The following is a 24,492-nucleotide window of genomic DNA, read 5'->3' as shown; positions in this document are numbered from 1 at the left end:
GTATTAGTAATCAAGGTCTAGGTGCTAGCTCTGCTTGCTGCTACTGGTTGCTTTTAGGCTCCCTCAGCTAACTACGCAGGGAAATATATGTGTGTACACTAACTCCCGCATATACACATTCCTATAAATATTTCTATATGTAACCATCTATAGCAATATTAACCCAAACATGAGTTCATAATCATGTCTCCAACTCTAGTCCATTACTGCATGTATCATTCTAGCTTCCTCCCCTTGCTCATCTATAACTCTTATTCCAACAGTAAGAAACCTGGCTCCTACCATCTGCCATCCATTGACTTCATTGCTCAATTCCAGTATAGCAACATCAGAATTGTTAACCCATACCCCCATGGGAAAGTTTATCATCTAGAGTATGGCACAATGCCATGTTTTTGAAATTTATGTATGAAAAAATTACTTTAAGGAGCTTTCTCCGTGTTTTCTTCTCTGTTTTTTATTTTTTGCTATAGATTTCTAACTTAGGTGCACTTTATAAGGGCAATAAAATCTATGGACCAGAACTAATCAGAAGTTGTCTAGAAAAGTACTTAGGAAAGAGTGAAAACGAAACTCACAAATACAAATAGAGAGTGGCTGCAGCAGGGCTACAAGAGGAGTCAGTCAATTTCAGATACGATTTTACCAAGCGTGGTACAGCTAGCAGTGTTGCTGACTTTGAGTAGAGGACAAAGCTGACTTTGACTGACAGGCTATCTGAAAGCTGGTGACAGGCAACAATAGCCTGTTGCTTCCTTTCTTTGGTACCTGGGCTTCAGAAATAACTCCAGGCCTGACGCTTTTGATTTCTAGGTGAAGCTAAATGTAGAGGATAAAACTAGAGGCTGGTTCCCCCCCCCCCCCCAAATAGACTTTATTTGTTAGAACAGTTTTAGGTTCACAGCAGAACTGTGCAGAGAGTTTCCATATGTTCCCTGTCCTACCTCCTCCATATTCTCCCCGACTACCACATCCTGAACCAGAGTGGTCCATTTGTTAAAAGTGATGAACTTACGCTGACACATTGTTATCACTCAAAGTCCGTACTTTACATTAGGGTTCACTGGTCCCGTTGTGCATTCTGTGGGTTTTGACAAATGTATAATGATGTGTGTTTACCATTAAAGTACCACACAGAGGAGTTTTGCCTCCCTAAAAATCCTCTGTGCTCTGCCAATTCAGACCCAACTCCCTGCGCTAATGCCTGACAACCTCTGATCTTTTTTATTGTCTCCATAGTTTTGCCTTTTCCAGAATGTCATGTAGTTGGAATTATAAAGCATGTAGCCTTTTCAGACTGGCTTCTTTCATTTAGGAATATATATTTAAGTTTCCTTCATGTCTTTTCATGGCTGGATAGCTCATTCCTTTTTAGCTCTGAATAATATTTCACTGTCTGGATGTACTACAGTTTATTTATCCATTCACTCGCAAAAGGATGTCTTGGTTGTTTCCAGGTTTGGGAATTTTGAATAAAGCTGCCTTAAACATCCCTGTGCAGGTTTTTGTGTGAACATAATTTTGCATCTCATTTGGGTAATTACCAAGGAGCACAATTACTGGATCATATGGTAAGACTATGTCTAGTTTTGTAAGAAACTGCCAAACTGTCTTCCAAAGTAGCCGTACCATTTTGTATTCTCACAAGCAATGAATGAGAGTTTCTGTTGCTCTACATCTCTGCCAGCATTTGGTGTTATCAGTGTTTTGGATTTTCATCATTGTAATGGGTGTGGTAACTCCTTGTTTTAATTTTCAGTTCACTCATGGCATAAGATGTGGAGCATCTTTTCATATGCTTATTTGCCATCTGTATATCTTTTTTGATGCAGTATCTGATCAGTTCATTTGCCCATTTTTTAATTGGGTGCTTTGTTTTCTTATAGTAGGGTGTTAGGAACTCTGTGTATATTTTAGGTAACAGCCCTTTATTTGATATGTCTTTCTCAAATATTTTCTTTCAGTCTATAGCTTGTCTTCTCATTTTCTTGACAGTGTCTGTTGCAGAGCAGAAGTTTTTTTATTTTAATGAAGTCCAGTTTATCAATGGTTTCTTTCATGAATCATGCCTTTAGAGTTGGATATTAAAAGACATTGCCAAACTCAAGCTCATCTATGTTTTCTCTTATGTTAACTTCTAGGAGTTTTAAAGTTTGGTGTTTTGCATTTGGATCTATGATTCGCTTAAGTTAATTTTTGTGAAAGGTGTAATGTCTGTGTCTAGATTCATTATTTTGCAAGTGGATGCACAGTTGTTCCAGCAGCATCTGTTGAAAAGACTGTCTTTTCTTCATTGTGTTACCTTTGCTTCTTTGTCAAAGATCAGTTAACAATATATATGTGAGTCAATTTCTAGGCTCTCTATTCTGTTCCATCCATCTGTTTGTCTATTCTTTCACTAATACCACACTGTCTTGATTATTGTAGGTTTATAGTATATCCTGAAGTCAGGTAGTGTCAGTCCTCCAACTTTGTTCTTCTCCTTCAATATAGGCTCCTATTTAGACCAAATCCTTCTGAATGTAACACAAAGGCATTTAACCTTATTCTCTTGTTCTCTCTCCCAGCTTTTCACCTTTCTGAAGTGCTCACCTTGGAAATAGTTGATGAAACGACATTCTGATTTTTTTTCTCACCTTAAGGAAATTTTATATCAGAAGCATTTCTCTGCTAATTCTCTATCTCCTAAGAAGAAGAAGCTGGTCTTTATATCTAGTTGGGTAGCGGGAGCAGAGAGGAGGGGATCCTCCTGGATGCTTCCAGAATGATTCCAGACATTCTCTTCCTGGAAGATACCTGGCAAACAAGGCATCACTGAGTAGTGTGAGTCAGTTCTTTCCTGGGCCAGACCTTCTCCTGTGACCACCAGGAACGGGACAAATAGTTTTAAACATGGGCTGGTGAAAAGTGTTCTTTGCAATATAGAGTTCAAAAATGAGGAGATATTGCAAAGAAGAGAACCCACAAATGTTTGAAGATCCTAGACTTTCTCAATTATATTTTTCTAATGTTACTCATACAGGGAAGAGTGAAAATGTAGTTTTTAAAAATGTAAATATAATGTACATATTGTTCCAATTAGAAAAGTTTTCTTCAGATATTTAGTAGTGTTCAAAGTAGGCTGAAAAAAATGAATCAGAATGCTTGAGGCTAAAGCCAGTACTTCAGATTGCCTTTTGTCCCATCAATGTAATTCATATTTTAGATTACATTAATGAAAATGATAATTTTAGATTGCCATCAAGTTTTTAAATATGCAACGCAAGAAATTTTCATTTTTGTTAATTTTTTCAGCTAAAATTAGACACTTCAGACATATGCTTAGTTTCACTCATGGAGGAGCATCCAAAATTGTTTTGTTTTAGTAATATAGAATTAAGAAAGTTACTCATATTTTATTTAAAGTAAATAGTGAATTTTTGGATTTAAAAAGTTATTGAAATAGGAAAGGTAAGTAAACATGCTTTATTTTCAAGAATACCTGGAAAAGCACAGGGATATTTACAAAGTCCCCACAAAACATCTTGTAAATAATGTACTTCCTGGTTTTAGAAATGAAGTATTCATATAGAGAAAGACTCTTTAAAGTGTCTAATTACAAATATGGAAGAGGACTGCAGAGAATGATTCTTGAAGAACATAATCAACATGTACAAAACTACTTGAGAGTATTTTTAAACATTGGCATAAAATGCCTCTTCTGCTTTTTCAATGGGAGATTAGTATGATTTGGAAAATTTCACCTCTCAATACTTTCTGAGTCATGATCATCACATGCATGATTATCCCCTATAGATGAAGATGAAGATGAATTATCCCTTATAGGTGAACAATAGTTTGTTGTTGTTGTTTATGTGTTGCTGTTGTTGTTGGTTGTTTTTGGCCCAGTCCTCGGTCCCTTCAAGTGTGTGTGAAACGACTTACTCTATCACGCATCCTGGAAAAATGTCTGATCGCAAATTCCTCTATAGCACTTCTCTTCTCCTTCAGGTGAATCAAACCTATTTTACATTCTACTTCACATTTTACACAAGGATAGGATAATTTTGTGATTTGCCATTTAAATGGGGACAATTTTGAGCATGAAATGGTGTGCATTGAATTATTACCTTGGAATAACAGGCACAAACTGGACATTTTGAATAAATGGACTCATACAATATGTGGCCTTGTGTATCTGATTTCTTTCACTTAGCGTAATGGTTTCAAGGTTCATCCACATTGTAGCATGTGTCATTCATTTTAGGGCTGAGTAATATTGTATTATATGGCTATACATTTTGTTTCTCTATTAATTAGTACATGCGCATTTGGGTTGTTTCCACTTGAGGCTATAATGAATAATTCTGCTATAAACATGCTGTACAAGTTTTTGGGTGAACATCTATTTTCAATTCTCGTGATTACATACCTAGGACTGGAATTTCCAGGTCATGTGATCACTTTATGATTAACTTTTTGAGGAAATGACAAATTGTTTTCTATAGTAGCTGCATCATTTTACATTCCCACCTGCAGTGTGTGAAGGCTCTAACATCTTCTCATCCTCATCAGCACTTGTTTTTTGTTTGTTTTTAATTATAACCATCCTAGTATATGTGAAGTGGTGTTGCATTTTGGTTTTGTTTGCTTTTGTCTGATGACTAGTGGTATTGAGCATCTTTTCATGTGCTTATTGGCCATCTGTGTATATTATTTGTAGATCTGTCTATTCACATCCTTTGCCCATTTTAAAAATTGGATTGTCTTTTCATTATAGAGTTGTAAAAATTCTTTATATATTCTAGATACTAAACCCTTATCAGACATATGATTTGCAAATATTTTCTCCTAGTTTTGTCTTTTTATTTTCTTGATCATGTCCTTTGAAACACACAAGTTTTTAATTTTTTCATTTTCTTTTCATTTTTTAAAATATATAATTTTTAAGTTATTTTATTAGTGGTAGCCTAAGGATTACCATTAACATCTTAATTTGTAACAGTGTAGTTTGGATTAATACCAACTTAATTTCAATAGTATACAAAAACTTTGCTTCTATAAAGCTCCATTTCCCCCTTTCTTTTATGCTGTTATTTTCACAAATTACATCTTTATACATTGTGTACCCATCAACTTAGATTTATAAATTATTGACTTAGGAAATTACCTTTTAAATCAGACACAATTAAAAAAAGAATTATAAACAGAAAATACATTATACTTTCTAGCATATTTACCCATATTAATTCCTTTACCATTGTTCTCTATATTTTCATGTGCATTCCAGTTACTGCCTAGTGTCCTTTCATTTCTGCTTGAAGGATTTCTTTTAGCATTTCTTAGAAAGCAGGTCTGCTAGCAATGAGTTTTCTCCATTTTTTATTTATCTGGAATGTCTTAATTTATCCTTAATTTTCAACAGATTATTTTGCCAGATATAGAATTCTTGGTTGACTTTTTTTTTTCTTTCAGACATTTGAGTATGTCTTCCCACTGCCTTCTGGCCTCCATGGTTTCTGACCAGAAATCTGCTGCTAATTTTATTCAGTAGCTCTTGAATATGATGAGTCTTTTTCTCTTGCTGCTTTCTATTTTCAAAATATTTTCTTACTGTCACTGTGATTTTCTTTTTGGAATATGTAATATTTAGAAGGATGTTCCTTAGTTTCTAAATATTTTGAGATGTTATAGTTATCTCATTATGTTTTCGACTTTTGCTTTCACTTCGTATAGAGAATATACTATGTATGGCTCCAATACTATAAAATTTGTTGAGAATTATTTTATGGTCCAATATATAGTCTATTTTTGTTGATTATCCATATCCAACTGAAAAGAAAATGTATTCTGCAGTTATAATGTGCAGTGTTCTATGTGTTTCCATTAGACAACGTATGTTAATTATGTTGCCTAATTATCTTATGTTGTTACTAATTTTTGCCTGGTTATTTTATGTTATTGAGAATTGTCCATTAAAATCTTTCTCTATTTGTCTATATCTCCTTTCATTTCTTTTAGCATTTTTCTTTGTATGTTTTGAGGCTATATTATTAGGTGCATGTGAATTTAGAATTTTATTTCTTTGTTTTAAATTGATTCAAATGATTAAATGTTTTTATTTATCTCTAGTAATATTTCTTGCTTTAAGGTCTACCTTGTCTGATATTAACATAGCTATACAACATTTAGTGTTTGTATCATATATTTTTTCCATCCTTTTACTTCCAATTTTTATGTCTCACTGTACTTTGTGTGTGTTTTATAAACAACATATAGTTGTTATTTTTATGCAGCTATCTCTTCTTTGTCTTTTAATCTGAATATGTTTTCTATTTACTTTTCTTTTTTTGAGGAAGATTAGCCCAGAGCTAACATCTGCTGCCAATCCTTCTCTTTTTGCTGAGGATGACTGGCCCTGAGCTAACATCCATGCCATCTTCCTCTACTTTATATGTGGGACGCCTGCCACAGCATGGCTTGCCAAGTGGTGCATAGATTTGCACCTGGAATCCAAATTGGTGAACCCTAGCCCTCCAAAGTGGAACCCGCAAACCCAACCACTGTGCCACTGGGCTGGCCCCTCTATTTACCTTTAATGTAATCATTGATATATGCATTTGAGTTTATATCTATCATTTTACTACTTGTTTTCTCTTAGCCCTACTTTTTCTTTACTCTTTTTCTTTTCCTTTTTGCTTTCTTTCTAAATTAATTATGTATTTTTATTCCATTTTTACTCTATATTAACTTGTTGGGTGTTTTTATTTTTAGTGATTGTTCTGTAAATCACAAGGCCTATTCATGACTTATCAAAGAAAATTTTAAGTTTTCCCTTTCTACATTCTACATTCTGCACAAGGTAAGAATTTTAGAACAGTTTGTTTTCTCTTTCCTGTCTTTCAACTTCTCCAGTACTATTTTTCAGTCTTTTAATTCCATGTACATTTTAAACCCCAGGAGATATTATTTTTATTATTATTTTATACATCATTATTAATTTACATGTTCCTACATATTTATCCTTTTGTTGTTCTTCTGTATTTGCAAGTGATACACTTTCCATCTGGGGTCATTTCCACTGCCTAAACATTCCTACCAGGATTTCTTTTATTTCAGACATACTGTCGATGAATTCTCTCATCTTCTATTTTTCTGAATGTTTTTATTTTGTCTTCATTTTTCTATGTATTTTCACTGGGTATAAATTTTAAGTGGGCCTTTTTTTGCTCAGCTTTTTGAAGATGGCATTTTGTTGTTTTTATGTGTTGAATTGTGTCCCCCAAAAATATATGTTGAAGATCTAAATGCCAGTATCTCAGAATGTAACCTTTTTTTGGAAATAGGGTCTTTATAGAGCTAATTGATTTACAATGAGGTCATTAGCATGAGCTCTAATGTAATATGACTGGTGTTCTTATAAAAAGGGGCAATTGGAACACAGAGTCAGACACACACATATGGAAGATGATGTGAAGAGACACAGGGAGGATGCTATATGAAGATAGAAGATCGGAGTGATATATCTATAATCCCCAGAATGCTAAAGATTGCTGGCAAGCCACCAAAAGTTGGAATGAGTCAAGGAATGATTCATCTACAAGCTTCAGAGGGAACATGGCCCTCCTGACACCTTTATTTTATACTTCTAACCTCCAGAACTAAGAGACAATAAATTTCTGTTTCTTTAAGTCAGCCAGTTTGTGGTACTTTGTTACAGTAGCCCTAGCAAGCTGATGCAATTTCCTCTGACTTCTTCTTTTCTGTTGAAGTCTGTTAATCCTTTGAAAGTGTTGGATCATTTTTCTCTGTTTGTTTTAAGATTTTCCTTTTGTCTTTGGTCTTCAGTAGTTTGATTCTTGTGTACCTATGTGTGATTGTCTTTGTATACATCCTCTTTGGGTCCCATGTTTCTTTGACCTGTGACTTGATGTATTTCATAAGTTTAGAAATATTCTTTGAATTATCTTTTCTTATAATAATTTTCTACATTTCTTATCTCCATCTGGAAATGCAATTATACATTATGTTAATCCTATTCACCAACTTCCATATGTCTTGTGTCATTTTCTGCATTGTCAATGTTTTGTCTCAATACTACAATCTGGATAGTTCCTACTGATCTGTCTTCGAATTCACTAATCCTCTCTCTCTCTGTTAAATCCATATTTTGAATTATCAGTGATAGGTTATTTTATTTTTTTAGGTCTGGAATTTCCACTTGATTCTTTATTATATATTCCAATTCGCTTGTGATATTTGCTATATTTCAGAAAACTTCATCATTGAATTTATTAATCATAGGTATTTGAATATCTGGTTTGGATGACTGCAATATCCATATCATCTATGAATCTGTTTTATTGCGTAAATGTTCTCTTGACTTTCTGTCATTTGGTCTCATTTACTGGCAAGCCTGGTAACTTCAGATTGTCTGCCAGACATTGTATATGAAAAATTATAGGTGCTTTGATTGATGCTATCTTCCTCCAGACAGAAGTTAATCATCCTCTGGCAGTAAATAGATATAAGAAAGCCATTTTAATACAATCAGGCATTGAGATTCTTCAAGGCTATTTTTCAGATTTGTGATGTTCTGCTGTCTCTGATTTTCTCTTACTCCTACAGTGTAGCCCTCCATAGGTCTCAACAGAATGCCTGAGGTTGTACCATGATCTCTCCATCAGGGAGAGATTTCAATGCCAAGATTCGTCTTTTCAAAACTATGAGTCAGGTAAAATCTTCAATCTCCTGTTTAGCCTCATCAGTTGCTTTTTTGCTCAATTTCTTGACCTCTTGCTCTAGGCATAGGAAGCTTAGGAATTGGCTTTTTTTTTGAGAGGGAAAATTGAACACAAAACATAGGGTTAATTCCCCTGTGGTTCTCCTTTCTCTGAGATCTTTGGTTTCTTGAATATAGGGTGCCTATTTTTTGTCTCTTGAGGCTAGTGAGTCTGCAACAAGCACTAGGATTTCTATTTAGGCTCTAGGCTTTTCTACACAAATGAACCAAGTGGAAAATACTTTGTTGATTATAGGACTCAACTCAGTGATTTTTCCTTCCTCTGAGATCTTAGCCCATGAAATCTGTTGGCCTTCGTTGATCTCTATTGTCTTCAAATGCTGTTTTGTTAAATATATATTATTTTATTCCATTTTTATCTACCATTCTCTAGGAGATTTGTTTTTCTTTCTCTAACACAAACTTCTCCTTTATACCCAAGAACTCCTTTTTGAAAAAATGTTTGTACTTTATCTTTTATTTTCTCTACTCTATATCTTTCCATCATTTTTCTTATGTTCTCCATCCTGTTAGTAAATAAAAAATGATCTAATCATGGAGATTAGCATAAGGATTGATGCTAATGATATATTCACCAAAAAGAAAGGGATAGCCATAAATGTTGAATAAATTTAAAGAGAAAGCCATCAGTTCTACTCTACAGTTGTCTATTCTTTTCCACATTCTCTCTTCCCCCAAGCAACACTTTTTGAACTGCTCCAGGTATCAAATCCAATGTTTCCACCACTTTTAAACTTTCTGTCATAATCCTTTGCTTCTCTTCCTTCTTTAGATTTCATATTCATCACTAGAAGCATTTCTTTTCAAATGTGTTCAACCATGTTGCTCTCTCTCCATCAGTGGTTGACCATACAGTCCTAGTTTTTACCAGTTGTCCTTGAGTAATTATTAGTAGCACCCTTTTACTTTCATAATTATTCCTAATATTAGATGACTAATATTATATTGCTATCCATTAAGCACACACACTCAGCAGGATCTCCATCTTGGCTGAAACAAAATATGCAAATTCTCTATTGATCTGCAGACTAATTTATCCAACTACCTGCCTGACTTCTGTTCTGGAAAGTCTGATAGCTATCTCATAATTAATATGCCCAAAACAGAATTTTTTTCCTCCCCACCCAATCTCCTTAAACTAGTCCTCTTCCTGAATCTTTAATTACTATAAATGACACTAACATTCACCTAGTTGCTAAAGAAATAAATCTGGGAGTCGTCTTTAGTTTTTACCCTTCTTGATATCTAAGAAATTTATTTTGAATCCTTTTACTTCTCTCCATTTCCACTGCCACCCCTGCATTCTAATATAGCATACATCATTCCTGGATTGTGATAAGAGCTTCTCAATATCACTCAGTCCGTTCTCTACATGGATCCAACATTAATATTTTTAAAATGTAAAGATTGTGAATGGGAGCTGATAATAGGTGATATAGCTTGAGAAAGATAAATAAGAAAGTAATCCAAGCAGCATAGTTTTTCCTGAATAAGGGACCCAATCACTAAATGGTTTGTAGTAAGAAATGGTCTTAGAGTCTGATGGCATTCTTGCCCGACTCAAGGGCTTTATATCTTAGCTTCAGGAGTGTCCCATTGATCTCAGGCCCATAGAGTCTTGTTTGATCTGCTTATTATCTCAGATCATTCTCCTCATCACCCAGCACCAGCCAGAATGGCCTCCTTTCAATTCTGGTCCTTTACATTATTTTTCCTTCTCTTTGTAATTCTTACCACTTATCTCTCCCACTTCATCTTTTAAGCATCAGTTCAACAATCATCTCCCTGTTATCTTTGTGTTAAAATGACCTCTGTCTTAAATGACCTGTTATTCTTTATCATGCCATATGACTTATTGATTTTGCAAGATATATGACAGTGCAAAAGTATTTTTTGTTTTCATTGTTGTTTACCTGTGCATTGTTTATTTCTGCTGCTGTAATAATGTTTTAGGAACAATATCTATCTTGTTTACTTCTGTAGCCCCTAGAACAATATCCGGCTTAGAGTAGGTGCTCCCTGAATAATTATTGAATAAACACATTTTTGAAAGGGTGCTACAGTTTCTTCCAAAGTTCCAAAAAAGTTCTAAATAAGCTATTATTTTGCTAAAATGAAATATAATTTCTCAAGTATTAGTCTTTGTAATAAAAATGATTTATTTTCAGTTTTATATTTTGATTTTATATATAGTAGAGCCAATTATGTTTTATTGCAAGTCTAACGCAGTTTTGTTATATCCTACATCAAACAGGTTCTACGAGCCTTCCAGGAAAACTAAACTGTATTTATTACATTGTTTCTGTATGAAAATATGGTCCGTGGTCCAAGTAACAAAAATTTACTTTCCAACAAACTTTGAGTTCAATGATGACAATCTATACTGAGTTCTGCACAATTGTTAAACTTTTAGGTTAGAAACTAAGTTTCATTAAGAACATCCTGGGGCCCGCCCGAGGCCCAGTGGTTAAATTCATCCACTCCGCGTTAGTGGCCCAGGGTTTGCTGGTTCAGATCCTGGGTGCCAACAAATACACCACTCATCAAGCCATGCTATGGTAGCATCCCACATAGAAGACTAGAATGACTTACAACTAGGATATACAGCTATACACTGGGGCTTTCGGGAGAAGAAAACAGAAGAAGATTGGCAACAGATATTAGCTCAGGGCCAATCTTCCTCACCAAAAAGCATACCTTAAAAAATAAAAATAAAGAAGAAAAGAAAAGGACATCATGCAGCAACTATATTAAGTCCTGTTTTCAGAAGCAGACAAGGTGTAAATGGCAAATAGGTAAATATAGTCCTTTATATGGAACAAGGAAGGTGTATAGTGTTTAACTTCAGCCTTGTGTTAGGTACATTCTGCTCTTGACATTGGATTTGAGTGCAATACCCTAAGCGCCTGGACAATCAGAAAGGGAGTCCTTCAATGGATCTCTTTACTGAAGACCATCTAAAAACACCATTAAATAAGAAGATATATATTGGTACATGTTTCCTGGTTGTTTAAAAAAATTTAAGGTTGATGCAGCTTTGAAGCTAAGCCCACATTCGCAGGCTATTGGCCAAGAATCAAACTAGCTCAAACGCTTTGTACTTGGGGTCCTAGCAATATATTTGTTAATTTAGACAACGCATGGAGAGGGGTAGGACTCTCCCTACATAGCACTTTTAATTTTTAATAACGATGACTATCTGGATTTTTAATTCTCTATTTTATTCTGTCAAATAGGGAAAAAAATTCTTTTAAAGAAATAATAGAGCATGAGAATGATAAACACTGAATTCATGGCAGTAATTATTGCTGGGAGGGAGGGAATAAGATCAGCGCACCAATGTAATTTTTTTCTCTTTTCAAAAAAGGATTTCATGCAAAAACAAAACAAGGATCTCAAGCAAATGCTGGTAGAGAGTCCATACGATGTGCTTATTTGCAGGTATGAATGATTTTACAATAAAAATGAGTTTCAGAAAAATGTAGCTCAAAAAAGCTACAATAACATACTCTGGAAAGAATTGTGTAAGGAGAAGGGGAATGCTTTGTCCATAAATACTCAAACCTTTCTCAGTCTGAGATACAAAAGTTGCCCCCCTCAAGTTTACGTGCTTCTCTCTAGCCAACTGGTTTGTGAGATTAATAGTGGGCTATATTCTCTACTATTTAGCCCCAGTATTTTTACTTTCTTAAGTAATTATTTTATTTTACTTTATTTAAGTGAGAGATTATTATTTTTTAAATGAACAGGAATTTAACATGCTTTTTCTGGCCAGGAATTAAAATATAATATACACAAACACAGACAGTATCCAAATCCTGTATTAATAATTGCAAAGTCAAAGTGTTATTCCAATAAAAAATTATATAAATTTAGTGGCTGTCAGGGAAGAATTAAAAATACCTCCATGTCCATATATCAGCAGAACTCTGTTTATACTTGTTATTCTTAAATGGATTTTATTTTCCTTAAAGTTCAGCAAAACAAAATGATCTTTAAAAATTTTGGAGAAGAAAGAAAATGAGTTAAAACTGTGATATAATAAACGAATATTTCACATTAAGATTATGTGCGTGTGTATTTTCCTCATATTGTTGGAATACATTTTTCTTCTTGCAAGCTTAATGTTAGGCATAAAACTTCCCATAACAGACTGTATTGGTCAATGTGTCCCTGGAAGAAGGTGCTTTGTATCTCAGGGGTAGCATAAGCACCATTAGATGTGGTGTTGCTATGGTAACTGCTTTTTTTTTTTAATTGAATAGCATAGTAAGTAGTCTTATAAAACCCACCAACCCATAACTTTCTAGGGCCTTAAGGCAGATTCAACTTAAGCACCTTCTCTTTGTCTTTCTTTTTTCAATCTAAGGGATTCAGGTGTTTGGGTGTACCTGTTTCATGAACTCATGTGCCTTGGAACTTAAATCTTCGGTTTGTTGACCACAGATAATTTCTAGACAGGCGCTCAAGGTACTTCTATAATCAAGAAAAGAATACAAAATTTCAGCTGCATAAAAACAAAAGCAAACTTCCTCATAAGGCCATGTCTATAAAACTCAAACTGAATAAGACCCCAGTATTTGATCATTTGATTTCACCAGAACTTGTTTACACTAGGCACAGTGCAAAGAAATCATTCTAGACACACAAGAGCCACAAAGAGTGTTGTGTCAAAATAAATCTTGGGCATTGGCTCACATATTTTAGTTTAAATGGAAATTCTCCTAGGATCCAAGAGTCTTATTTTCCTTTCTGAATCAAACACACACCTTGCAAAATATCTGTGCCTGAGGGCAGAGATACTGCATGGGGTCAAATAAAATCTATTGTAACTCCCTCCCCACTCCCTTTGCTTCCTAGAGACAATAATTCTTTCTGGTTCTTTTGCTAGTTATTTATGTTTAAAATGTTAATACATTTCTTTAAAAATAAAATAAATATGTAAGAATTGCTACTGCTCTGTAGGAAAGTAGAGCTGTTTTAAGCTATTCTACCTGTGGAAGAGAGGGCATTGTGGTATGATTAAAAGACCATTCCAATAATATTAATCTAGTGTCAACAAATTCTCTCTTCCTACTCAGTAACATTATGATTTTCCCAGAAGACTGGGGATAACCACAATTAGAGATAACTGTCTGTAAGTTTATATTGGGTATTGATCCTTCATAATATCAAAGAAACACAAAGTTGAGAGTTTAGAATTTACCTTGTCCAATTTCCCATGCATTTAGAGATCCTTTTCATGATACTACCTAAAGTTAACCTAGAAACATGTTTCCATCTGATCTCTTAGTGCTCCTAAATTTTTATGCAACTCAAATATAGCTGATAATTGCTTTCTCAAAAATTTTAGCATCTTTTTACAAGGTGAATAATTTAGTTTATTTTTAGGTAATGAATAAATACCACAGCAAAGTGGGTAATTATGACAGCTTACTCTTTGCAGGGTATTCCTCTGCCAAAATCAGAGAAAACCCAGAGGAAATAAGGGAACTGGAAGAAGGAATTAAATATGAGAATGAAACATACTAATAGTATCTTTGGAAGAAGCATATCACATGGAACCGAGATTATGGAGAACTCTAGGTGAGACGTGTTGGCAGATACTCCTCCTTGAGTCTCTTCGCTTCTACTGTCTTGCTGAGTGTGAAGAGACTTCAATGCCCTAACCACTCTTCACTCGCTTATTTTTCAGTGTGTTTGCAGTGAGCATCCATGAAGGATGAGATAATGTCTCTGTGACAAAGAGCAGACTTGCTTACTACTTGCTGTAAAACAGCAGATTCCCAATCTCAATGTCCCTTGGCAGTAAGGCAAAGCCACTGCAGGCGTAATATCAATCCTGGCTCTCTGCATCACCCCTGTGAGATATAAGGGCCAAGAGGTAAAGGATGCAAACATGCTAGTGTTTATGCTGTTTGTTTTCCTGTAAGTAATGAAGTCCTTTGTCTCTGACTCAGGAGTCTTACGTCTTCTGGCAGCATCCATGAAGCAGTAACAGGCTTACTTCTTAGCTTCTAAGTAGCATAAAATCTCAGACTAGATAGGAGGAAGTCACATTAATTTACCCTTGCATTCTTTTAGGGGTAGCATTAATAGACCACCAAAGCTAACCTGATTCTTGCTAGAAAAAGAGGGCTATAATTTGATTACTCTAAATCTGAAGTCATTGTCTTGGTAGATGTCCTAAAAACATGTAGAACTTTTCTTTAAGCACATACAAAATAGGGAAAGGATAGCACTGCTCAAAGGTATGTATTAGTTCTTTAATAAAATGAGGATGTTTTTACCCCCGAGGCAGGGAAATTTTAGACTAACATTATTCTGCCATACTACTTGGAAACAGAATTTTGGACTTTTATGAACTATGTGTTTGTATGGTATAAAATAATTCTGAATCTGTCACACATAGACTCCTGGAATGGTCTACAGACATTGCCACCTTCTTGCAGAAGATGCATTTGGGTCCTTTCTGGATTTGCTAGGCATCTCAGTTTTCACGTGAAATGTCAAATGTGTGCCTCCACAGATATCTGCTTGGGCATAAGTATTTGTATTCACTTGATAACAGGCCAACTGTCTCCTTGATCAGAGTAGACAATTTGGAATGTACTGATGCTCCAAAACTATCAAATCCACAAGTGGGAGAAATAATACCTAGGAACATAATCTGAAGAACATGTAGGTAATCTATTTCTCTAAACCATTGTTTCTCAACTTCTACTTTTTTTTAATTGTCCCTTCATAGAGCCTTTTTAGGCATTCCTTCCTCCCTCCAATATCCTCCCTGCTCCCAGTGAAATTCGAATACCAGAGATATATGGTAGACATGTTTCTGTGCTGTGGCCCTGTGGAGAGCCACAACCACTGTAATACCTAAGGTTTTATGCCTCCTAAGAACCAATTGTCAGCCCCCTGTGGATGACATTGCCCATGTTGAGAACTCATGCTCTAAACACTCTAAAAATCCATCCCTAGACTCAGCTGTATATTTCTCTGCCTACTCTGTTATATTGTCTCTCAATAGTCTTTTATTTTTTATTGCCTTGTGCTTTGGAGTGATGCTGATATTTAGCAATACTGTAAGAAATAGCACCATGAAACTACCGTAAGGCTAGTAATAAACTGGTCATTGGAGGCAGCATAGCACAATGATTACAAGTTGCATCTGACTATGTGAATTTAGATCTTGACATTACCATTTACTAGCTCTGGGATCCTAGGCATGTTGCTTAGCATCTCTAAGTCTCCGTTTGCCCACGTGTCAAATGAGGATGATAATAGTACTCAAACCATAGGCTTTTTAAGAATTAAGGATAAAAATTTATGTCAATATTTGACCTAGAGTAAAATGTTCAGCAATATTAGCTCTTATATACCTACAATTATGCAGGGTCCTCTCCTCAAAAACTGAGTAGGATGCTCTCTCTGATCATACTATCAAGAATAATTGGTTTTACCCTAGGAGTAGATATTGAGAATAGTGATTGATCAGATTTCCTTCTTTTTGCCATCTGATAGAAAGTTTAAAGTCCAATTTGTGTTTTGCCCATACCAATTACATAGTAATTCATAATATATATTTTATCCCTCATATCAAATTATGCCTGTACTCTTATTTTCTCTTCTTATTTAGCTTGGATATTGGGATCATACAGTCCTGTGTTTGAGTCCTGCATCCATTATTCATTAGCTGGTTAACTTCAGGTGAGTTATTTCACCTCCTTAACTTCCCTTGTTTTCATTTATAAAATGAGGTCAGTATTGGTACCTCAATAAGAGGATTGTTTCGAGGAAGGTACATGATGCCTAATGAATAATAAGAATCCTTTAAGTTACTATTCATGTTATCTTGCCATATTTATTATATTTACGTAAACTATTATAAGTCTTTTTTATTTCAGGTAAGGAGATGAATAAATAAAAATATACCTAGAATGTTGCTGCTATGTTCTGAATGTTTTTGTCCCCCCAAAATTCATATTTGAAATGTGATGGTATTAGGAGGTGAGGTGTTTAGGAGTTACTTAAATTATGAGAGTGGAGCCCTCAGGAGTGGAATTAGTGCTTTTACTAAAGAAAGCCATAGAGCTCCCTAGCCCCTTCCACCGTGTGAGGATATTATGAGAAGTCTGTGACCCAGAAGAGAGCCCTTGTCTGACAGTGTAGGCACTCTGATCTTGGACTTCCAGGCTTTACTACTGTGAAAAATAAATTTCTTTTGTTTATAAGCTACCCAGTATGTAATATTTTGTTATAGCAGGCTGAACACACTAAGACAGTTGCCATGACAACAATGCCCCCTCTATCAGGGTTAAGGTCTCATATTTTTTCATACTGTTATGTGAGCCTCCTTGACTAGGAAAGGAGCAACAAAGGTGACCCAACACCACTCTAGTCATCATTGCAGATCCTTATGTGCAAGACTCCAACTGTGTTGACATTGACTATGACCTGTGGATGAATGAGAATGAGAATTTGCACAGTATCATGAATGGTTTAGTAGGTCAAGCCCTAGAACCAAATTTAGATATCTAGACACTTGTCCTGCAGATCCACACAGCTTTGTTTGTGACACTAGGCAAAGCTACCTGAGCATCCCCATGCCTGTCTCTCACATCTGCTAGTGGAAAGAGTTGTCTTTTTATTTCCTTGCCTCCCAGGGTGTGCACTAACATCTGTAAAAGTCCTCAGTCTGGATTAAAGTCCTAACTTCCTCACTTCACTTGTGGGAACTTGGCCAAGTTATTTTACTTCCTTGTTTTCTCATCCATAAAATGGAAATAATAACATTCATAGATGTGGTGAGAATGATGTAAGTGAACTTACATATAAAAATATAAAGTATTGTGACTAGTCCATAGTAGACCCTTTGTAAATGTAAATTTAACTCATTTCCCTTTTCTTAGTGGGAAAATCAGGGGTTTCAGATTATTTTACATTATATTTTATAATTTTATATTTATATTATTATTAATCAGGGTTTTCTATTATTGATCCTTAGCTTGGTGATAGAAAAGATAAAGGATTCATTTCCCTAAATCTCTATATTGCATTCATTTAGCCTAGTTAAAATAGACCTCAACACAAGGCCCAAAGACAAAGTTCTCTACACACCTTAGCTCCTGCTTATCTCTTAGAGAAGTTTGCCTCTGCATGGGTGAAATTATGAGGTAGGTATGAATGAAGAAAGGGGAAGAGGGAGGGGAGGTAGGTGTTTAAGATTTTTTCTCCTTGTTAGTAGTGGTGCCATGGGGAATGTAGTTTCTGAGACGGCATGTGGTCAGTAGAATTCTAAGATGATCCCCAAGGATCCTCATTCATGTATAATTCCTTCTCTTTAACTATGAAAGGAGCCTTTGAATATGATAGTACATCTCTCCAATTAAGTTATATGGCAAAAGGGATTTTGCAGATGTGATTTTGATTACTACTGAGTTAAATTAGAGTTAATCAAAAGGAAGATTATTTGACTGGGCCTGACCTAATCATATAAGCTCTTTGAATCTGGGTCTAGAGGATGAAGACAAACAAAGTCAAAGATTTGAAGCATGAGAGGATTTGACTTGTCACTGCTAGCTTGAATATGGAGCGGGCCACAAGGCAAGGAATGTAGGTGACCCTTAGGAGCTGAGAGCGGACCCTGGCTGACAGCCAGCCAAGTAAAAGGAACCTCAGTCCTACAACTGCAAGAAATTAAATTCTACCAACAACAAGAATAAGCTTGGAGGTGGATTTTCCCTCAGAGCATCCAAATGAGATCTCAGTCTGCCTGACACTTTCATCTCAGATTATGAGACCTTGAGCAAGGAAACCAGCCATTCTATGCCCAGACTCCTGACCTATGGAAATGGTGATGTAATAAATTTGTGCTGCTTTAAGATGCTGGGTTTGTAGCAATTTATTGCACGGCAATAGAAAACCAATACACTCTCAGTGGTATATAACAGCTTACAGAGATGCCCAAGGCAGTGCCAAGGAATAGCCAGAAGCTCCATCCTATCTATTTCAGCATTAGCTCCACCACTGGTAGACATTATCCTCTTGAGCTAAACCTCCTCAGATTTAGCAACTTCACTCCCACCTATAGCTTGGGAATGAGGTCCTGGGAGTCCCTCATTGGCGTGGCCTCTAATTAATCACTCAACATGCCAGACTATTCTGAAGTAGTCAGTTCTTAGCTTTGATTCTGTACATATGATGTGCTCATTTATTTCTTCCTGCCTTTGAATGTCTTTACTTCTCCACTATTAATATTTAAATCATACTAGATTCTAAGTTCTTGGGATTATGGAAAGGAGAAGGAATCATAGTAATAAATGTACCATCAGAACAGAACCAGATAATGCACAGAAAGCTGCAGTGGAAGTGGGAACCCTTCTTCCTGGCAGAGAAAGGAAAGGCTCTATGCTCAAATTTGTCAAGCAGTGAGAGCAAAAATCAGCTGTGGGGTAGCGATCAAGGAATTAATTAACATTGTCTCTATTAAACAACTGAACCAGTAACGTCTTGGTATCCATAACCCCACTTCCACTCATACAGCATGACTCAGTCATATCCATCCTATGATACATCCAGAGAGCTTCCATTTAAGAAAATGGAACAGTCTGCCAGGGGATAATTAGGGACCATAGGTGTAGGTGCTGGTACATGAAAAAGTAGAGCAAAGACTAATGTAAATCTTCCAAAAGACAAGGAGTTTTAAAAGAAAAACAAATCTGACCAAGTGGGGAAAATGATATTGTGTCCTCAGAGTAATTCATATTGGCTAACTCCTCAACTAACTGCCAGTACTCTTTTGATGTACAACTAAAGTCAATAATGTCATAATGCACACTTCATACATGCACACAAAGCCTGCAGTCAGGCCACTCTTTCAAGGGACTACTGGGAAAACAGACCATTTCAACGCAGAGGAAAACCATATTAGTAACCTGCTAATGTATGTTCAACTGATGTTATGTTCCAAACTGTGTGTTTTTGACTTAAGAGATGGCAGGTGTTTGCGAATGCTGGGACCAAGAAGGCCTTACAGCTGCAGAAAGAGTAACAGCATGAGCTACGGCAGAAAGATGGAAAAGAGCATGGCACTTTAGAGATAGAATCAAACTTATGAACTATCTACCACATCAAAACTACTTAGCAGTTCCCTAACAAATATAAATGGATAATCAAGGGTCACCAGAAATTTGAATAAAACCTACAACAAGGGGATTTGTAAAAGCAGCAAAAGAAGGCTTATAAAAAAGAGTAATGGTTCTGGAAAAGACAGATAATTCAGAAGGGAAAGAGAACTTAAAAATTATGATTTCAGTATTCTCAGAGAGATTTGAGAAGCTGTCTTATCCAGAATTTAACAGGACAAAAGAACTAGAAACAGTTCTTGGAAATGATACATATGGTTGTCAAAATAAAACATCGAATAGGATAACTGAATAATAACTTGGACACAAGTTATTAAAGTTGGGATCCGAAAGATTTGTAGACGTTTCTCTCTCCATGCACTTATGTCTAAGAACATAAAGCAAAACGACATAGAGATGAAAAACATGAGAGAAAATATTGAGATGTGAATAATATTTATTAAAAATACATTAAATAAAGAGTTCAGAAAGAAAGCTAAACATATTGTTGAAGACGGAAAATTTCTCTGAGCAGAAGAAAGATTCGTATCTTCAGATTTAAAAGAGGCTACAGAATAACAGTGTATTAATTTATTGTTTGTGTATTCAACAAGCATTTTTTGAACTCACTTTATTCAGAACTTTGTGGATATGGAATCGGGTATCAAAAAGAATAAAAAATAATATTTAAAAATCTGTGCTGGGTAGTATTTTAAGATGCATCCCAAGATTCCCACCCCTTTAACTACACGCCCTATCTAATCTCCCCTTGAGTAGGAGGAGGGACCCACAACCATCATGGATGTTACACTTTATGCTAAGCTACACTATATGGTAAAAGTGAAGGGATTTTGAAGATATAGCTAAAGTCACTAATCGGTCTGAGTCTGACTTTGAGTTAATCAAAAAAGAGATTATTTTAAGTATGCCTGACCTAACCAGGTGAGCTCACTCAAAGAGGACTTAGTACTTTCCTGAGGTCACACACTGGAAGGAGAAATTTTCTCTTTCTGCTGCTGTCTTTGATGAAGCAAGCTGCCATGAGTACTACAGCTTCAAGAAAATGAATTCTACCAACAACCTGAGGGACCATGGAAGTAAATTCTTCCCTAGTCAAGTCTCCAGATGAGAATGCAGCCCAGTAAACACCTAGATTTCAGCCTTGTGAGCCCATGAGCAGAGGATTTAGCTAAGCTTTTCCTGAACTTCTGACCTAAGAAACTATGAAACAATTAACAGGTGTTTTAAACTGCTAAATTTGTGGTAATTTGTTAAGCAGCAATAGAAATTTCATACAATATCCATATGCATTATGATGAAATTTCAGAGCCCCAAGTGTAAAGGAAAGCTCCTTAAAGCTTTACAGGAAATTTTGAAAGTTATAGAAATCAGAATAACTTTAGACTTTTCATTAACAAAATAATATTCTAGGAAACAATGGAACAATTCTTTCAATGTTCTGAAGGAAAACGATTCAGAGCTAAACAAATGAGGGAGTGAAATATAGACATTTTCTGACATGCAAGGACTTTGAAAGCATACTGTCCATATGGCACCATTTTGAGAAAATTATAGAATATACAAAAAAATCAATTTGACCTTCATTCTTGGAATAGCCTCCTTAGAGGAGTACACATGAATGTGTGCCAAATGTGTCATTTGGATCTGGAGTATTTGTAATATCATAGTATTATAAATGCTGCTTATTGCTTTTCTTTTTACATTTTTATTGAGATAGAATATATATAGACTAATGAGCATCAAATTCACTAATCTTTATAAGGTTTGATGAATTTTAAGGATGTATACACCTAAGTAATGACTATCAAGGTCAAAATATAGAACATTTCCAGACCCCCAAAAGGTGACTTTATGCCCCTTTCCAGTCACATCTCTCCCACCACGAAATGGTGATCACCATTCCCACTTCTATCTGCCTTCATTAGTGTTGTCAGTTCTTGAACTTCATCTAATACACATGTGTTGTGTATTACTTCGTGCCTGGCTTCTTTGGTTGTGAGGGTCAATCTTATCATTGTGTTTGCCAGTAGTTCATTCCCTTTTCATTGCTGTGTAATATTTAATACATCACTTCATTTATATGTCACAATTTAGCCATTCTTTTGTACATGTGAATTGTTTTCCTTTTTTAGCATTATGAGTAAAGCCGCTGGGAACATCCTTCTACAGTACTTTGGTGGATGTGTGTGCTCATTTGCATATGGGCAAATACCTAGGGGTGGGATTGCTGTGTTGTAGATATTTTTATTGTTTTTAACATTTACATTCAACCTGTAGGGAAAACATTGAAGGCTCATATGTAGTAATAAAGTAAATGAAAATAACAAAAATCTTGATGCTTTAAAAGCAAGCATAAGACTGACAGAAAAATTACATAGGAAAATTATAATACTCCAGCCCATTTAATCTTATCTACTTAAACATTAGTCAGGATAAACTTCTTGAAACTCTGCTCTGATAATGATTTGCCTCTGCTTAAAAACAATTAAGTGCCTTCCCCTTGCTCTTAGGATAAAGGCAAAACTCCTTAATAAATCCTGGAAAGCTCTGCAGGCCCAGCTTATATTTATCTTTTCTGTCTTATCTCTTTACTCTTCCCAAATTTCTCCACTTGAGTCCTGCTGGGTTCTTTCATATTGCACTTGTCATGACTTCTCTGCCACAGTGCCTTCGCATGAACTGTTCATCTGCCTGGAATGCTCTTGTTACCATTTTCCTCTTACTTAAAGCTTGCTCATCCTTCAGATCTCTTATCAAGGTAACCTCTTCTGAGAAGCCATCCCTGACTGTCTTAATATAAATTCTCATAATTATGAACTTCTGGAAAGCACTTGTCATTGAAATTTGTCTTATTATTGATTGATCTTTGTCTTTTTCATTAGGTATTAATTTGCATGATGACAGGGTTTATGTCTGTTTTAACACATCATTTTATTGCCAGAATCTGGCACAGCGTTTGGTCAATGCAGGCATTCAGTAAATACTTATCAAGCAAAAGAAAGAATCTTACATGGTGGAGATAATCTTGAAAATGAAGAACCAGTATAATTTTAAATTATGAAGCTAATCCCTTGCAGAACAGAAAATAATACTATAATATAAATTGGAATGGAGATGGGTGAAGACTCTAGTAAGAGAACTAAATTCCTCTTTTTTCTAGAGTAGAATCTGTATAAGCTATGAAAAGCCTAGTACTTATAAATATAGTGATAATCACTACAAGAACTAGAATTAGAAATGTTTAAACATAATTATCTCTGAGAAATAATAATATTGCTGGGGCTGCACAATAGAGACTGGGGAGGTGGATTTTAATTTTAAAACTTTTACTCTTATTTTTAATTTATTTTACTGTATTACATTTATTATAAAATATAACAGAAAGATAAGACTCAAGGTTACTATACATACCCAGCTTTAGAAAACTTCAGAAGACTGGGGAACCTAATTTGCATATCTGTCCCTGTGTCGGTATAGGGTAAGGCACGTGTGAATAGGTGAGGTTGTGGAAAAATTTCCTACATCTGTGATAAATTCAAGCCTTCTGGGGTCAAGTAAAGCAAGGAAGCCACACTGATTCGAAAGCTGTCAAAAGTAAAAATAGATCTTAGAAGTTCATGTAGTCAAATGTCCAGGTTCCCTGGAGTTAGTTCAGGCAATCAGGGATTAGGACAAAACATCACTGGCCTGGATGGTTCCTCCATCTGCTCCCACACTGGTCACAAGTCAAGTAGTGGCAGTAGCAAACCAAAATTGGTCATCTAGCACAATGCAAGAGTGGAACAGAGAGAACAAAATATTCACGTTATGGATTTCAAATAGAAGAGCTCAACAGCTGAGCAGGAGCAAATGTTTTTAATCTAACTGGTGAATCTGAGCTGAAGATTAGGAATATCAGGAGAAAACTTGGTAGCAGAAAGCAGAGTCTTGGGGGCAGGGTGGTCTGCATTAATTTTGGTACACCTCAACTGACTTACGGTCTCACCAACTCTCTTAAAGGGCCAGGATCTTGCCTTCTGGGCTGTGTCACTGAACATGTCCAGTATATGCCAACCTGCCCCAAAAATTTCAGCACAAAGCAAACTCTGTTTTGAAGCCTTTCTATGGCCTAGAGCCAGAAATAATCTCTCTCTCCTTCCTCTCCCAAAGTATGTTTTCCAAATTTTTACAGCATTTAGCACATTATATTGTGTACTCTGTTTGTTTTTTTTTTTTAAGATTTTATTTTTTTCCTTTTTCTCCCCAAAGCCCCTCTGGTACATAGTTGTATATTCTTTGTTGTGGGTCCTTCTAGTTGTGGTATGTGGGACGCCGCCTCAGCGTGGTTTGATGAGCAGTGCCATGTCCGCGCCCAGGATTCGAACCAACGAAACACTGGGCCGCCTGCAGCGGAGCGCGCGAACTTAACCACTCGGCCACGGGGCCAGCCCTGTGTACTCTGGTTTTGTATGTGCATTTCTTACTTCCCTCATTAATCTACAAGCTCATGAAAATTCGGGTATATGCATTTGTCACAGGGACTGGCCATGGACATTGCACATCACTGCTAAAAGAAGATTCAATAGT

The 24,492-nt window shown here is 35.7% G+C and overlaps 1 long non-coding RNA gene across 4 annotated transcripts in view; it reads right to left on the bottom strand.

Annotated features, from left to right (window-relative positions):
* The window catches only part of LOC139077270 (uncharacterized), a 271,627-nt gene that overhangs the window by 143,409 nt on the left and 103,726 nt on the right, over nt 1-24,492 (bottom strand). The window contains exon 4 of one of the 4 annotated variants that reach the window (XR_011529633.1): nt 13,174-13,258. The exons of the other annotated variants lie outside the window; for them this stretch is intronic. This is a non-coding gene — a long non-coding RNA (uncharacterized lncRNA). Of the gene's footprint in view, nt 1-13,173; nt 13,259-24,492 lie in introns of those variants that run through there. 4 annotated transcript variants of the gene reach the window in all.

This window comes from Equus przewalskii, chromosome 19, assembly GCF_037783145.1.
Source record: "Equus przewalskii isolate Varuska chromosome 19, EquPr2, whole genome shotgun sequence".
NCBI classification, from domain to species: Eukaryota; Metazoa; Chordata; class Mammalia; order Perissodactyla; family Equidae; genus Equus; species Equus przewalskii.
Note: the sequence above shows the minus strand (reverse complement) of the source record. Positions and strands in the feature narration are given on the sequence as shown.